The sequence below is a fragment of the Notothenia rossii genome (assembly GCF_949606895.1).
Source record: "Notothenia rossii genome assembly, chromosome: 7".
NCBI classification, from domain to species: Eukaryota; Metazoa; Chordata; class Actinopteri; order Perciformes; family Nototheniidae; genus Notothenia; species Notothenia rossii.
Window position 1 is genome coordinate 37,583,026 of NC_136905.1, and position 17,989 is coordinate 37,601,014.

Sequence of the window (17,989 nt, forward strand, 5' to 3'; positions counted from 1 at the left end):
TCTCAGTGTCCTGCTGCAAAGTCTCAGTGTCCTCAGGCTCCAACTGCTCGTCTGATGGATTCTCCTGATCTTTGTCACTCTCACACGTTTGTAGAAGGTGACGCCTGTTGCGCCGAAACATGTGACCTCCGTCCTTGCAGATGTTGTAGGATCTCTGGGTACCTGCTGGCTCGACTACTGTTGCAGGTTTCCATGTCCCTGTTGGAAGCTGGAAGCGGATTGTGGCTCCCACTGGTAGTGCAGGCAGTGATCTGGCATTCCTGTCATAATATTGTTTTTGTCGTGTTTGGCACTGTTCTCTCCTGCTGTGAACGGTGCTGCGACAGGCAAGCTCTGGTTGTAGATGCTTTTCAGTGGTGGGAAGGATGGAGCGCAGACGCTTGCTCATGAGTAGCTGCGCTGGCGATTTCAAACCATCCACTGGTGTGTTTCTATACTCCAACAAGCTGAGGTACAGGTCAGTTCTCTGAGCGTGTGCTTTGTCCATGAGAGCTTTGGCAGTCTGAACTTTTTTTTCTGCTAGCCCGTTGCTCTGTGGATACAGAGGACTGCTTGTGACATGCTTGAAGTCCCATGCATGAGCAAAAGCTTTAAACTCTTGTGAACTGTAGCAAGGTCCATTATCGCTGACTAGTGTCTTTGGTATTCCAAATCGAGCGAACATGGCCTTCAGCTTTTGGATGACTACTGAGGAGGTGAGGCTGGTGATTTTTTCTACCTCAAAGTACCTACTATAATAGTCAACTACAACTACATAGTCAGTACTGTTCCATGTGAACAGATCAGTGGCTATTACCTGCCAAGGTTGTTCTGGGATTGGGTGTGACATCATAGGCTCTTTTGGGAGTGAGCTGCGTCGCTCAAGGCAGGTGCTGCAGGTCCCTACTAGTGTCTCTATCTGCTGACCCATCCTTGGCCAGAACAGTACATCTCTTGCACGTTGTTTGCACTTTTCCATCCCTAAGTGTACTGTGTGAATGCGTGAAAGCATTTCAGCCCTGAGTGAGTGCGGCACGATGATTTTCTCTGTTTTCAGTAGGATGCCATCTGTCTCTGATATCTCATCCCTATGATTACAATACTCTGAGACTGCAGGTGGACATTTTTTGTTTTTCTCGGGCCACCCTGCTTGGATCACCTGTCTCAGCACTGAGAGCTGCTCATCTTTGGCTGTAGCGGCTCTGATCTCTGCCATTTTGCGGTCGCTTACCGGAGCGTTGCTGATCACAGTGTGTATTTGGTAGTCCATGCCCTCACTCATGGAGCGGTCGTAACACTCAAGTGGCTTTCTGGACAGAGTGTCTGCAACAGGGATTTGTTTTCCTGGTTTGTGCTCGATAGTGATGTCATATCTCTGAAGCTGCAGTATCATGCGTTGCAGACGCGGTGGTGCAGCTGCTAAGGGCTTACGCATGATTGACTCAAGTGGCTTATGATCTGACTCGACGATCACCTGTCGTCCGTACAGGTATTGGTGAAACGGCCTACATCCAAAGAGCACTGCGTATAGCTCCTTTTCGATCTGAGCATAGTTCTCTTCAGTTTCAGTCAGTATCTTTGATGCGTATGCAACTGGTTTCTCTTCCTGGAGCAGGACAGCTCCTAAACCGTGTTTGGAAGCATCGGCTTGTAACTTCACATCCTTTGTGTGATCGAAGTAGGTGAGTACTGGGCCAGGCTCCTGTGTTAGGATTTCTTTTATTCATTGGAAGGCTGCATCATGATTTGAGTCCCACACAAACTCACTGTTTTCCTTTAACAGTTGCCGGAGTGGAGCTGTTGCCTCTGACATTCTCGGGGCGAACCTGGAAGGGTAAGTGAACATGCCCAGTATGGTCTCCAACTCTGCCTTGCTTTGTGGGTTAGGCATTTCTTTGATGGCCTTAATCTTGTTCGGGTCAGGGCGGATGCCTTCTCTTGTCAGCTTGTGCCCAAAATAGCTTACCTCAGGCACACATATTTTGCACTTGTCCTTATTCAGCTTTATGCCTTTTTCTCTGGTTCTCTCCAGCATGGCTAGCAGGCTGGCGTTGTGCTCCTCTTTGGTGCGGCTGTAGACTATGATGTCATCTACGATGGCGGCAATGCCTGGAAGCCCCTCATAGGCCTCATCCACTCTCCTCTGGAACTCATCCTGTGCAGATATGATTCCAAAAGGCAGTCTCTTGAAACGGTACCTGCCGTAGATCGTGTTGAACGTGGTTAGCATAGATGAGTCGTGTGTGAGCTTTATATTCCAGTATCCAGATCTGGCGTCTAGTACACTGAAATACTGTGCTCCAGCCAGTTTTGGTGTGACATCATCTAAAGCAGAGTCCTGCACGGGTCTGATTTTCAAGACCCGCTCCCGCCCTGCACCCGTGACGTGCAATACCGAACCCGCCCCGCTACCCGCACATATTGCCAATTAGTTCCGCAACCCGACCCGACCCGCCGGCACAAGATCCGCAACCCGACCCGAACCCGCATATATATAAGCATTGACAACGTGCAATTATTAACACACGCAGTTGCATATTTGGCTCAAAAAGCCTGGGATGTTGTTTATTTTCTCCATCTAGGATGACACCAAAAGCCTCCCAGACGTTGGATTTCGCTCTTGAGGAAGAGTTATTGAAAATGCTGTATTCTCCGCTATAGAGAGCTTCGCCTCAGCCATTCAGAATGTGGTGCGCTCAGCAGCAGATAGATGCACTGCAGAGGTTATGATTATGCTCGGTCCCGCGGAGGAGAGGTCTGAGGATTTAAACATTAAACTAAATTATTATTGTTTAAATATATTTATTATGCAACACCCGCAACCGGACCCGCATCATCTTTGTTTTACCCAGAAGCGAACCCGGAAAAAAGCGTTTGAAAAAATACCATCCGCAAATCACCTTTTTTGCGGGTCACCCGTCGGGTACCCGCGGATACCCGACCCGATGCAGGACTCTGATCTAAAGTAGGGAGTGGATAGTGGGGTCTTTGGATAGCTTTGTTCAGGGCGCGGGGGTCTAGGCATATTCTCAGCCTATTTGTTTTCGGCTTTTCCAACACTCGTAGTGCATTAACCCATTCAGTTGGCTCTGTGACTTTTTTGATAACGTCCAGTTTTTCCATGTCGTCCAACTCATCCTTGAGCCGGTCACGCAGAGTATATGGGATGCGTCGAGGTGGACATACCACTGGTAGTACAGAGGGTTTGAGTTGGAAACTGCATTCTCCAGGAAACAGTCCGATGCCTTTAAACTCATCAGCAAACTCTTCCATCATGGTTGTGTGTGTTATTGGCTTTGCATCAACTACATGTATCATTTTGACTAGGTTTAAATCTAGACATGCTCTTAAGCCTAACAGAGGTGGAGCATTTGTATGGACTATGTCAAATCCTACCATGGCTGTTTTCTCACCGTGTTTACATGTCAGTCTACATGTTCCTTCTGCTTCTATCTTGTGCCCACCATAATCTGAGAGTTTGCTTGATGGGGGGCCTAGTATTACACTTCCATATATCTTGCGGAATGTGTCTGCTGGTATAATACTAGTCTGAGCACCAGTGTCCATTTTAAACTTCAGTTTGTTCCTCGCTTTTCCTATTTCTACTTCTGCATATGCCTGTTCTCTATCTGTGTTTTCATGCTCTTTTATGATAGCATCAATATAGAGTTCTTCTAGTGACTGTTCTGCACTGTTTGAGATGGTATGCAATTTTCTGGGATTATATCTCGTCTGTGGCTGCTGTGTTTGTGACCTACACACTTTAGCAAAGTGGTTGGGCTTCTTGCATTTGCTGCATTGGCGACCCTTTGCTGGAAATTCCTCAGTGCGGCTGTGCTCCCTCCCGCATGCTCCACATTCCTTGCTCCTCACGGCGCTGTTACGATCATTCCATGTCGTCTTGTGCCCACGGGATGCTTGGTCTGCTCTAAAAGGTTTTCTGCTAACCGCGTGAGCAGAGCGACTGTCGTGGCAAGCAGCGGGGGTTAGCATTGTCTTTAGCTGCTGCTGTGATAGCTCATGTGAACGTGCAATGTCAATGGCTTTCTCTAGCGTCAAGTCTGGACCGTGACATAGCAGTTTTTCGCGCACTCTTTGTGAGTTTGTAGCAAAGACAATCCTGTCTCTAATCATTTCCTCACTGTTTGGGTAGTTGCAGTCTTTACTTAGCAATTTTAGCTCCGTTACAAACTGGTCAAAACTCTCACTGTCCCCTTGGATTTTTTCATGAAATTTATAGCGCGCAAATATGGGATTTGATTTCGGAGTTACATAAGCTTCAAAACCGTCATAGTACGTTTTTAGTACCTTACTTTGGTCTTCTGTGAGAGTCCATGTGTAAAAAACATCTCTGCATTTTTCCCCAATCCATAGGAGTAGATAGCTACATTTCGCCTCCTCGTCTTTAGCATGTAGCGGGCCTGAAAACATTAGCTGCACATGCTGCCGAAACTTTCTCCATGCGTCCGGCAGATTAGACGAGTCCCAGTCCATTCGTGGTGTTGGAACGCCTGTGTTCTCCATCTTCCGTCGTCAGGTCGATGATAAATGAACTAACTCTGACACCATGTAATATTCTGTTCTATGGACATGTAAGTGTCTACATCAGGGCTATTCAATTGGCGGCCCGCGGGCCAAATCCGGCCCCCGGGTGATATTTACTGGCCCTTTGAGTATAATGTTAAAAAGTAAAAAAAAATAATTAAAGTTTAATTAAAAAAGACATTTCATTTAAAAAAATATTTTTGGGCCAGAGTGCCTTTATTCCTGAGAGGGTGTTACAGAGAGATAGAGGGCAAGACATTGCCTGAAAACTTTGGCGGGTTCGGGTTTCGAACCCACATACTAGCAACTCCTGTCATTTATTGCGTCTCTGCGCGCGTCCTCGCGGCTCGCGCTGCCCTTCACTACAAGCTCGCGCACCTTCGACGGTTTCGCGCCAATGGTACGATTAATCAAACCTGGTCAGCATAGTTGGATATCAAAATGTTTCTTTCTACGTTAAAAAAACGAAAGGTTGACACCGAAAACCGGCAATTCAACAGCGAGTTGAAAGAGAAGTACTTGTGTGTAACTGTCAGTGTGTTTAATCAGCAATGAGTGTTTATCGGTGTGTAAAGAGTACAACTTGAGAAGGCATTTTAAGACAGCTCACGCCAACTTTGACGCCACTTTTCCAGCGGGCTCTGATGCTCGCCGCCAGAAGATTTTGGGGCTAACTTCGTGCTATGACCAAAGACGTAGCTCCCTGTTTTGGGCTTGCACTGACCAAGAGAGAGCTACCGCAGCGTCCCTACGAGTGGCCTGGATATTAGGCAAAAAGAAAAGGCCTTTTACGGACGCAGAGACAGTCAAAGAGTGTATGCTTGCATCAATTGAGGAAGTGGTTGCAGATGAGAAAATCAGAAAAAGCGTTATTGACTCAATTAAGAACATTCCGATTTCTGACACGTCAACATCAAGGAGAGTGGAGACCCTTGCATCGGACGTTTTTGAGATTCTCTTGGACAAACTGAGAAAGGCGGAGGTTATGTCGCTAGCTATTGATGAATCCACTGACAGCAGCGATGTTGCACAGCTGTGCCTCTATGTTAGATTTTTTGATGGTGAGTTCTTTCGGGAGGATCTACTTGGATTAATTCCTTTGGATGGACACACGACCGGTGAGGTGATGTTCCACAAAGTGGTTTTGTTTTTCAAGGAGCACAAGTTGGGATTGGATCGTATTAACATGCTTGTAACGGATGAAGTATTATTTGAGTTATTTGAAGTATTAAAGTAACGTGTTATGGCAGGAAAGTTCAATCTGGTATATTCATTTTAATGTCACCTTATATAGAATATGTGTTAAACTTGTGATTTCTGCATTGAGTGACTTCTGCCTAGCAGATACCAAGAAGAGGCCCCTAGGGTCTCTCTGTTAATTATCAATAGTGCTTGCAATTAACAGGGGAAGTCCCAGATACATTTTCAGATAATGTAGTTAAAGTCTTGTAGAATTAATGTTTATCTCCTACACATCCTGCAGGCCTGGAGACTTGGGTCACCCAGCAGTAACCAAGATAAACGTCCTTTTGAGCTTATCAATAAAATGTATTCATTCCTAGCAAGCTGACTTTGGGGTGAAGGGAAGTTCAGGGAAGCCATTAAGCCACAAGAACAATTAAACTTCTGTTAATCAACCAAAACTCATGACTTTCAGGGGACAGGACATTCGGACCTATAACAAGGGTCACTTCCTAGAGAATATGTGTGTGTATTTCTTACTGTGATCAGATGTCCTGTATAATCATTTATCAACTATTCCTGTATTAGTGTTTTATTTGATTCCTCTGCTTTTATTCTTTCATATGTGGGTACTGGAGGGCTACAAACAGTGTGGAGAAATTAGCTTAAACATGTTTTATTACTCTATGGGAAATGGAAGCAGCATGTCAAATGATCAGGGAAATCTACTTGTTTTAAATAGATGTGTGTGGTTGATTACTTTGTATTAATAATAACAGTATGTGTAAAGGAAGCTGGAAATATGCAATGTGAAACCTTTTATTTGAAATAAAGATTCTGCAGGGAATATTCTTAAAGAACAATAGCTCAAGTGTCTGGAAGAGCTGCAGGCTAAATGAGTGTGCGGTACTTTTTACTGCTTGAGATCAGAGCTGATGTGTTCCTCTTGTTATTATTGTTTGAGGTTAAGGTAACTCACATGTGTTATTTGTATAATCCAACTATAAAAAACTATATCTTAAAACTATCTTTATAAAATGCCAAAAGTATGTGAAACTTGCAAGGAGGGGTTTGTTATCTCGAATGTAAGGGTCGCCTCTGGCTCGCGCTGATTGGCTGTCTTTTCTAAGTGGAGGACCCCTCGGGGGGGGGGGGCAGCCGCATAGCTCCTCCTGGGGTTTTGGATATAAGCCGATGCTTTCTTTAGACGAGGCTCTTCTTTTCTTCAAACTGACCAGATCCGTGAGATTGGAGGAAGAGCAGGAAGTACTTCCTTTGTATTTGTATTTGTATTTGTATTTGTATCTGTATTTTGTATGGTTACTGTTTATCATTAAAGCAGGATTATTGTGTAGCTTGTATTCTGGTGTTTCTTAATCCCTTCCTTTTCACGAATTTACCCAGCTTATCAAACGACACGCGGAGACGAGGTTGGTTTTCAACATCCTCCAAATCTCCAACACGGATGGGGCCCCTGCGATGTCGGGCAGAACACAGGGACTGTCCGCTAGGCTGGCAGATGTGGCTCCACAGCTGAGATCGCTTCATTGCCTCATCCACCAAAGCCTCCTGTGCGCAAAACTGAGTGGTGAGTTAAAAAACACAATGGACTCTGTCATGGCGATTATTAACTTTATTCGTTGTAACTCCAGTTTACAGCACCGCCTTTTCCGCCAGATGTTGTCAGACATGTCAGCTCGATATAATGATTTGTTCATGCACAGTGACATGAGATGGCTCAGCAAAGGAAACGTCTTGAAACGATTTTGTGAACTTAAGGAGGAGATCACGGCGTTTCTCCGCAATTCAAAACATAAAAAAGCCAACGCCTTTCTGTGTCTGATCGAGAATTATGAGTTTTACGCTGCTGTTTGCTTCTTGAGCGACATTTTCCAACATCTGAACCAACTCAATTTGGAGCTGCAGGGCAGAGAGAAAATGGTTACACAACTTGTGGAGAGACTCCATGCGTTTCAAAAAAAGCTCACACTTCTTTTTGCGGATTTATGTCCAGGCAAAATGCTCAATTTTCTAACCATGCGCACTGCAGGTTTACAAATCACCAAGGTGATGACTGGATTTATGGACGCATTGAAAACCAACTTTGCCGCGAGGTTTGACCATTTCAGTCTCCCGACTGAAGTGATGAGATTTGTGAAGGACCCTTTCTCTGTGAATGTAGAGGGGGAGTTTGCACTGAAAGCAAAGGAGCTGATTGTGACATTAAATGAGGCGTCTTTACAACTTGAACTCATTGACATTCAGTCATCAGATGACCTGCGACAGTCATTTCAGCTGGCAGGTTCTGAAAAGTTCTGGACTCGTGAAGTCAGCCACGAGAAATTCCCTCATTCAAGGGGTCTTGCACTTTTTGTCCTCACAATGTTTGCCTCGACTTACACGTGCGAATCGGCATTCTCACACATGAATGCCATAAAAACTAATAATCGAGCATCCCTCACTGACCAGTATCTGCATCACTTTATGCGTATTGCCATGACAACGTATACTCCCGACTTCCCTGCTCTTGCTAAATCGAAAAAATTCCATTTCTCTCATTAGATGGCACATATCTGCCAAGTTGGTTGCATACTGTATGTCAGTTATCACTATGTTAATCAAAAAAGGTTTGAGTTTTAAAAGGCTGTGTGTTGTGGTTTGGTAATTAATACAAGTCTTTTGATAATTGTTTTTGCTTTTAATTAAGCAATTGATGTGGTATGGCTCACTTGTCTTTATTGTTATTATACCATAATATGCACTGTTGTTTGTGTATGGCCCTAAATTGCTATTTTATGTGAATTATTCGATCATTTAATCTAAATCTAATGATGTTGATGGTTATATTAGCTTCACATGTACTGAGTTCTGAACTTGCCATTTATAAAGGCCTTGGGCCTATGTTTGATTTAATTAAACAAAATATATGCACTCCACTATGCTGTTGTAGTCATTTCATTTCATACCTTTATTTATGCAGGTGAATCCCATTGAGATCATTGATCTCTTTTTCAAGGGTGACCTGCTGTAGTATTTACTGTATCTGAAGCTCTTAATATGATTGCTCATATTTCAAGCCATTTTTTTCCCGGCCCCTTGCTTTGGATCATTTTCATCAACCGGCCCCCATTCCAAACTAATTGAATAGCCCTGGTCTACATAAACAGATGAAGCGGACTACTTCTATCATTCCGAGTGTCCATCTTTATTTCCACTGGCGCGTAACATGTACACATACATCACGTCCTCCACGTGATCTCTGTAATAAAAGATCTTGTATTCACCAAGATGTTACAGACATCACTTACGCGATTCTGGGATTTGTAGTCTTTCTAGTTGCGTATTTGTCATAGTCTTTTATTTCATCAGTTTTACGACAAACTGTAACTTTTTTGACATGGAAATATTTTTTTAAGATTGACAAACATCATATGTTTAATTCATGGGACAATTCAAGCGGGATCGAAAGATACGTTTTCTCTCTTCATTAACTTCAATACATTATTTTTCCGAAATAAGGTCCCATGGACCGGAAGTAGATGAGCGTGACTTCGCCACTCTATAGCTACTTTCCTTCATAAACACTTTTGGCGCTCTTGCTAACTCCCCTCTCTTTTCAGGTGGAGCCCAGGACCCGACCAATATCTGCCAGACGACATTCCAATTAATACGGTTTAATCATTTCATAAATACTACCTCAATAATTAGTATAAAATATGTAAAAATGTGCAAATATGCAATGTCAAACTGTACTGTGCAATCACGCTAATAAAGTGCAAACTGTTCACTACTAAAGTGCTGAGTGACATTATTTCTGCAAAAGGAAATTGTTATATAAAGTGCAAACCCACATGTGCAATATTACAAGGGCCCAAAGTCGTCAGTCCATAGTAACAGAGTTACCTTCGTTACAGGTTCCCATAATGTTCTTCTGAAAGGTAGGATAACGTTCTTTAAAAACCTTCTTGAAATGTTTGGTGATAACCTTCTTAAGATGTTTTTGATAAACTTCTTAAGATGTTTTTGAAAACCTTCTTAGGATGTTTTTGATAACATTGTTAGAACATTATGCCCTACTGTTCTTAAAACGTTTTCAGCAGGACATTTTAGTTTGGTTCCCAGAATGTTATTCTGAAAGGTAGAATAATGTGTGCTAAAAAAATATCATAAAATATGGAAATGTCCTGATAGGCTATCTATATTTTTGTTATTGTCCTCTATTTATTATACATTTTGTATCTATTGTAGAAATGTTAAACGGTTTCCAGTGATTTGTAGAGACTGTTTAAAGCCGCCCGCTCTGAAACCTCGTCCAGATTCAGCAGCTTTAGTTTCAGTGCAGGCACTTGTCAGGTACAAGGTTCCCTCATGTTGTGAGGCGATGTGCAGCAGTCTACATACATTGGCATCCAGGATCAGGGAGAGGTCGCACAGACAGCAGGAATGCCTTGCTCCGTCCCTTTTTGATTACCAATTACTGCGGTGCTCTCCAGAGGAGGTTCAGGCGGAGCAGCCGGCTCCATCTTAATGAGACAGAGGGCCACCGTCATGCCTGACGTCAGCTTTCTAAATACCAGAGCAGATCAAGCACACTGCCCGCTTTGTCCCCGACTGACAAAACCAAGCAGCCATGGGATGAGATGCAGCAGAGAGGAGGGATAATAGAGAAGTGTGAAAAGGTTGAAAGGAGAGAGAAGGCATAAAGAGAAAGATGCTGTTACCAGCGTTACCCGTCTTAATTTGTCCCCTGCTCTTCTCGCTTATTTGTGAGGAATCAAAGGTTTCTGCAGATTTATAATTAGATGACCCTGACACTAATTAGAAATGCTCTGCACGTTGCCTCTTCAGATTAGAGTGAACTAAGACTGGATATTTCCCTTAATGTAGTCACCATGCCAATAAGTGGGGCGAGACTCTGTTAAAGAGCAGCTCCGCGAGCTCATCAAGAGGCCATCATGAGCAAGAGAGTGTAAGACTGTGAAAAAGGATATACAACTCGTTCTGATGCTTCTTAATAAAGTTTTTTGCACAATTGAAAAGCAACCTCAGGCTGTGGTTGAATGGAGGGAAGATGTGAAGGAGAGTTCATCACCACCTTGCTAAATAAACCTGACTGCACTGACTCTGGCATGGACGTTACTGATGTGTGTCTGCTTTGGGAAAACTAACATTTTCATTGGAGGGACTACTAAAAATGTCTTATATTTCTCCCTGTGCCTTCTTATTATGTTGTTTCATTAGGGCTTTATAAATACGGAAAACAGTTGATATATATGTCTTCACTACCAAGGTGGGAATTTAAAAAATGAATGGCAAGTGAAACTAAATTGATGCTCTCCCTTCTGTCTGTTTGTATTTTTCAACGTGAATCGCAATTGGGAGTGAGCACCTCCGCTCACTCCCTGGTTTAAAAGGGGACAGAATGAGAAGGAGTCAGGTGGACAGTTCAGGGTTTTTATTCCAAACAGAATTCTTAGCTCAAAAGGACCACAGACACGGCGTGGTGTCGCCTTAAACGTGTACGTTCATGCGGCCAGGTTTTCCTCCCAGGACCCAGCCTACTGCAAGAGAGCCCAGAACCAGGTTACCACATGCTTTTATTCAGTAAATGATTACCTGATTCTGGTCAGCTGTCTGGTGTCTGGCCGAGCCACTCCCATCACTCCCATCTTTCCAGCAGCCGGCGCTCTAACCACACCCCGCTGCCACCTACCCCCCACCGCCCGACTCAGGCCGGGATCCCGCCGGCCGAAAGCTGACTCTTCCCCCCCCCTCCTCTCCCCTCCACCGAGCGAGAGAGGAAATCAGCCACGACCATCCGGTTACCCGGCCTGTGGACCACCTTGAAGTTAAAAGGCTGTAACGCCCGATACCAACGAGTGATCCGGGCGTTGGCATCCTGCATACGGTGGAGCCACTGGAGCGGGGCATGGTCCGATCAGAGGGTGAAAGGGCGCCCCAGGAGGTAGTAAGGCAGGGCGCCGACCGCCCACCGTATGGCGAGGCACTCCTTCCCCACCGCACTGTAGTTCACCCCACGCTGCGCCAGCTTCCGGCTAATGTACAGTACGGGGCGGTCGAGCCCCTCTACCTGCTGGGACAAAACGGCCCCCACCCCACTGTTCGAGAGAGAAGTTAGGAGTGTATCAGATTCAGATTCGACTTTATTGTCATTACATAGTACATGTACTAGTGACAAAATGTGAGTTAGGCATCTGACCAGAAGTGCAAAATAGCGGTGCAGGAGTCTACATAATAAGAATACTTATAAATGGAATTATTATAAATAGAATAATTATAAATAGGCTATAAACAGATGAATATATACAGTGTAAACGGCATTGACAGTAAAATATATAAACAGGTGGGTGGTGGATATGGGCTTGAGTCTATCAGGGAGCAGAGTTCAGCAGGGTAACAGCCCCTAGGAAGAAGCTGACCCTGAACCTACTGGTCTTGGACCGGAGCCTCCTGAGGCGCTTCTCCGAGGGTAGGAGGACAAACAGATAGTTTGCAGGTTGAGAGGTGTCTTTAAAGATGTTGTGCGCCCTCTGCAAACACTGTATCCCCTGGATGTCCTCGATGGCAGGGAGTGGGACACCGATGATGCATTGGGCGATTTTCGTCACCCTCTGCAAAACCTTCCTGTTGAGCATTGTGCAGTTCCCATACCAGACTGTGATACAGCTGGTCAGGATGCTCTCAATGGTGCAGCGATAAAAGTTCACCAGAATCTGAGGAGAGAGGTGATCTTTCTTTAGTCTCCTCAGGAAGAAGAGACGATGGTGAGCCTTCTTTACTATAGTGGTATTGTTGGACCATGAGAGGTCATCGGATATGTGGACCCCCAGGAACTTGAAGCTAGACACACGCTCCACCGCCGTTCCATTTATGTGGATGGGAGTGTGTGTGTTGCCTTTCGATTTTCCTGAAGTCCAAAATGAGTTATTTTGTTTTTGTTGTGCTAAGGGCCAGGTTATTGTCAGCACACCACTTAGTCAGATGCTGAACCTCCTCCCTGTAGGCCGTCTCATCGTTGTTGTGGATGAGGCCGTATGAGAGCGGCTTTCCACAGAGGGCTTTCTTAACCCTCTCAAATGCCAGCTGACACCGCTCCGTCCACTGGACGGGATCTGAAGCACCCTTTCGGGTCAGGTTGGTTAGGAGCCCCATGAACCTCCGGACCTCTTTTTTCGTCTTGGGCATCGGACAGGGGGAAATGGCGGCCGTCTTTTTCTATTTGTGGCCGCACCTACCCGCCACCCAAGTGGTACCCCAGATACCGTACCTCCCTCCGTCCAACCGCACACTTCTTCAGGGAGTCGAGCACTGCCCCCACCTGCTGCATATGCTGCTCCCAGGTCTCACTGTGGATGATAACATCATCCAAGTAAGCAGCAGCATATGCAGGGTGGGGACACAGGACCCGGTCCATGAGCCGCTGGAAGGTGGCTGGAGCTTCGAACAACCCGAAAGGAAGTGTGACAAATTGGTAGAAACCATACGGAGTGGAGAAGGCCGTTTTTTCCTTAGACTGGAGAAAGGGGTTGAATCCAGTGTCGTGTAAAAGCGAGCAGTACCTAGCCGATCCAGGAGTTCGTCGACCCGGGGCATTGGATAAGCATTGAATTTGGACACCTCATTCACCCTGCGGTAGTCCACACAGAACCGGATTGATCCGTCAGACTTACGTACCAGCACGATGGGGCAACACCAGTCACTGGTGGATTCTTCTATCACTCCCATCTCTAGCATGGCCTGAAGCTCCGCCTGAACAATTTTTCTCTTGTGTTCAGGCAGCCGATAGGGCCGTGAACTAATTGCCACGCCTGAGGGCGTTTCTATGCGGTGGTGTATGAGGGAGGTGCACCCTGGCAGCGGGGAGAACACATCGGTAAACTGCCCGAAGCAATGCCTGCTCTCTGACCCGGTGAGAGATGGTCGTCGCAAAAGACCGGGGCTAATTTGAAATTACTAGTTTGTAATTACCTCTGGTCCCAACTCATCTCTCTCGATCACCCCCTACACCAGGCATGGGCAAACTAAGGCCCGCGGGCCATATACGGCCCGTTGGGCTTTTGAATCCGGCCCGCCGAATATTGGTACAACATTTTCCAAATTATAGTAGAGAGCGCATTCATTTTGCCTTTTTCCTGCAATACCCGGCATTTCAGTTGATCCCACTAGATGGCTATTGACCTTTGCTGGAGTCTGTTCCCACTCGCCAACCCGGCAAGATCTAAGAACCAAATACGTCACGCTTACATTGGAGGAGGTCTGAGCAATAAAAGTTAATGGCAAGTACAGCGAATACAAGTTGTAACAAGCTGTAGCGCTGAGCAAAGTGACTAACGCGAACACACACTTATAAAAAACACTTATATAAACTCAGGCACACTAACCAGGCTTAGTGTGATTCTATTTATTTTACCTAACCATATTGACCATTGTGAAGAGGCAGACGTTTTCCAGTTGTTTTGTATTATTGCAGCTATCGGATGGAATCAATACATGGGCTACATGTGGCCATCACAAGTAAAATCATAACGAAAACTACGCTGGTAAAATATGCTTGTAGAAAACGGCTTATGCCACAATATGATAGCAACAAGTAGTCAAGATAGTCTGATTAGCTTCAGTTGCTATGCTAACATCACCTGTAGAATGCCAGAGAAACTTTCATAACAGCGTTGTGATGCCAAACAGCATTCAGACCGAAACACATTCACTGATGGGGATGGGGGATATTTATCAGCTGCTTGTGTGACAGTCAGACAGTGAAAACTTTACAGCGGCTGCTGCCGCGAGTTAACGGGAGAATAAACTCCGGTGCACGAGCAGCACTGCAGCGGGCAGTAATGCAGCTGAACCACATTAATAAACAATGCACGACGGCACTCTGGAGAAAGGTATAAGGTTGGAGAAGTAGTTCTTTAATTTAATCTGGCTTCGTATTAAAAACTACCCGACGCAGTTCTCTATTGATGTTGTTGTGAGCGGTGTTGCGGAGAAAATCTGCGACGTAAAACGCTGTGTGGGTCATAAGAAGGCACGTAAACGGTTACGTCATGACGCAAACAATGACGCAATAATTCACCTTTGAACCTGCATCTGTAACAATGAGTGGACCAAAGAAAAGAGAAGTCGACATTGAGTGCCGAGTGTTTAAGGAGGAGTGGACAGCTACCGATCTGCTACTGGCCCGGCCCGTCTGTCAAATTTTAAAACTCATAGTGGCCCCCGAGCCAGAAAGTTTGCCCACCCCTGCCCTACACCCAACCCCTACGCACTACCCCTCCGTTTGCGCATTCCCACTGGGTCCGCCACATTAAGTGCTGTTCCAAACCAACGAGTGTGGAGGGGGAGTGGGTTATCCAGCCCTCAAACAGCGAGTCTGCATCGGTCCTGACTTCACCTGCTGCCCCACCTGACCGGACTCAACGCTGTGTGTGGCCGTCAGGAAACAAGCTGTTTACAAACAGTTCCTGCAAACATTCACTGATAAATTGCGATGTTAACAACCTCATGATAACCTCATATTTGTTTACATGTTACGGCGTTTCCTGTTTCTGACTGAAAGGGGAGTTTGTTCCAAAGCTGCTGCTGTTTTTACACCCTCCATCTGACAGTAGAGAGCCTCATTTAGCTGCAAGCGCCACCGAGTTCACTCCGTCACGGAGTGGGAGTGGGTAGCAGTGGCGGCCGGCGCTAGGGGCGCCGCCCCACCTCTTCCCACATTACAAATTAAAATTAAAAAAATTAAAGTTAAAAAATATATATTTTTTTAATTTTAATTTTTAATGAACAAGGTAAATATTATATAATTGGTATCAGTCAAATGTATAATCTACAAAAAAATCTCGTTTAAAATGGTGTTACGATGTCTAAAGTTACTGATAAGTCACATGTTTCCTGCCTGGCCTTGCCCGTGTATCATTACCCTCTCTCGTCTGGGCGCTAAGAGAGGAGCCCTCAACCAGTGCAGCAGCAGCCACTAGCAGCTGACTGTTGCTATCTGTAAGCTATGGATCCGAAACATAATTTCAGCCAATCAGCGTCGTCAAATCTGATGATCACCGGGCGCCAATGTCAGCGCCCGGTGAAGGGTTATGGCTAGAAAGGATCCGTCTTGTGTAAAACTCTCGCGAGAGTTTGCGAGTCACGTGGCTGAATGTTTACGTTTGACAGGCAGCCTTTCAGTTACGATCGTTAACATCAGTGGGCCACAGCACTCTCAAGCCAGGGAGTGTGATTATAACTGTGTGTCAGGCCAAGCTGGATGCAAAGAGGTAAACACTGTCTTTTGTTTCCCATGCTTGCTCTTCAAACAGCCGGGGACAGATACTATGTGCCCGTGCTAAACACACACACACACACACACACACACACACACACACACACACACACACACACACACACACACACACACACACACACACACACACACACACACACACACACACACACACACACACATTATTGTAGTTGAGTTTTGACAGCATCCATCAAACTAGATGTTTTGCCTTAATGGTCTGGTTTCTGAACCACGTCTGTGTCTGCATATAATGTTCGTATTTAGTCTCCTCAGGGTTTCCGCGGGGTCTTAAAAAGTCTTACATTTGATAATCTGAATGAAAGGCCTTAAAAAGGTCTTAAATATGACCAAAAAAATAAGAAAGGTCTTAAATATGATCGGATTTGAAAGGTACTTCTGTGTTGCGATAGCGTCTAAATCTGTTTTGGGGGAAATGTCCGGGCTGCAAAGTAACCAGTACGGTAATAGTCTTTCAGTTCCCTCCAATAATTTGTATTGAATTAAATCAACATGGAACCAGTAATCACTAACTTTGTTTCCCCCGGTCCCTTATTGGAGAACACCCAGCTAGTAACCTAGCAACCAAGCTTCAGCTTGAGGCAGTCAGAAACTGATGTATCTTCGAATCGACTTACAAATTAATATGGGGAAGTGTCAGTTCAACCGTATTTGGTTGGAAAACATCTAATTTAGTGCTTGGTTGAAACCAGTGGAGGGGAACGTGTTTGAAGCCCGCCGAACCATTTGCAAAATAGATAAGCGTTTGTTTTGCTAATGTAGCGTTAGCTAGTGGAGCGTTAGCTAGTGCAGCAGCTCCCGCAACGACACCGGGGGACTTCCGGGCGACGTTTGGGTCTACGTCAACCCCAAAAGCGGAGGTGCTGTAGACGCTAAATACCGTAGCTAAACACCAATCATACAACAGCAACGATTAAATAGTGTAGCCAATTTAATTTAAGGGGTAATTTCTAAAAAATGTCCCCGTGTGGTTTATTCACCATTACAATAGCCCCACCTAAAATAATTTCCACCAGCCGCCACTGGTGGGTAGGGTGTGGTTTGGAATTGGGCCTTAGTGCAGCAGGTGAAGTCAGGGCCGATGCAGACTTGCTGTTTGAGGGCTTGATAACCCACTCCTCCTCCTCACTCGTTGGTTTGGAACAGCACTTAATGTGGCGGACCCTCACCTCAACACGAACGCACAAATGGAGGGGTAGTGTGTAGGGGACGGTTTGGAATTGGGCCAGAATCAGGTAGTCAACGGGAGGGAAAACACAGATAAGAAGTAAAAACACAGGGGGTGAACACTTTTCAAAATAAAACCGAAAAACACACACAGATGATGAAATTTCAAAATTAAATATAAAAAAACCCAGACGGATCGTGAGATATGGATTACTTGATATGCCAACACATCTACTACGGTGCATATCACCATTTGAACCTCAAAAAACATTATGCATTAAGTTATTGGCTTCTACCAGTGAGGTTATCTGAAGCAGTGAGTCCGGTGTGGTAGTTTAGGTAATGCACAGACTGCAGGTTGAGAGCGAGCACTCTTATGGCACATTTCCACTGCAGCGGGTAGCCCTGTTTAAGCATCCTCAAGCGGCCAGGCCAGTTTTTGGTGGCCTTTCCATATAGCGCAGCACCGGCTAGCGGCTACTTTTTCCCTCTTTTTCCGGCCCCATAAAATCGTGGTTCTATCAGGCCAGGGCCAGGGCTGAACTAGTGACGTCAACACTCTCGACTGCTGATTGGTCAGAGAGAATCATCACAAGATCGCGCGCGAGATCATCCCTAGCGTCGCATATATATTTAGAAGCAAGCTTGCAGCATTTTTATACACAGCATTTTTGTAAACTGAGGAGCTACAAAAATGGCAACGTTGAAGAAAAGCACACCGTGGTCGACCGAGGAGGTGACGACGTTCCTACATCTCATTGGGGATGATAAAATCCAGCGGGA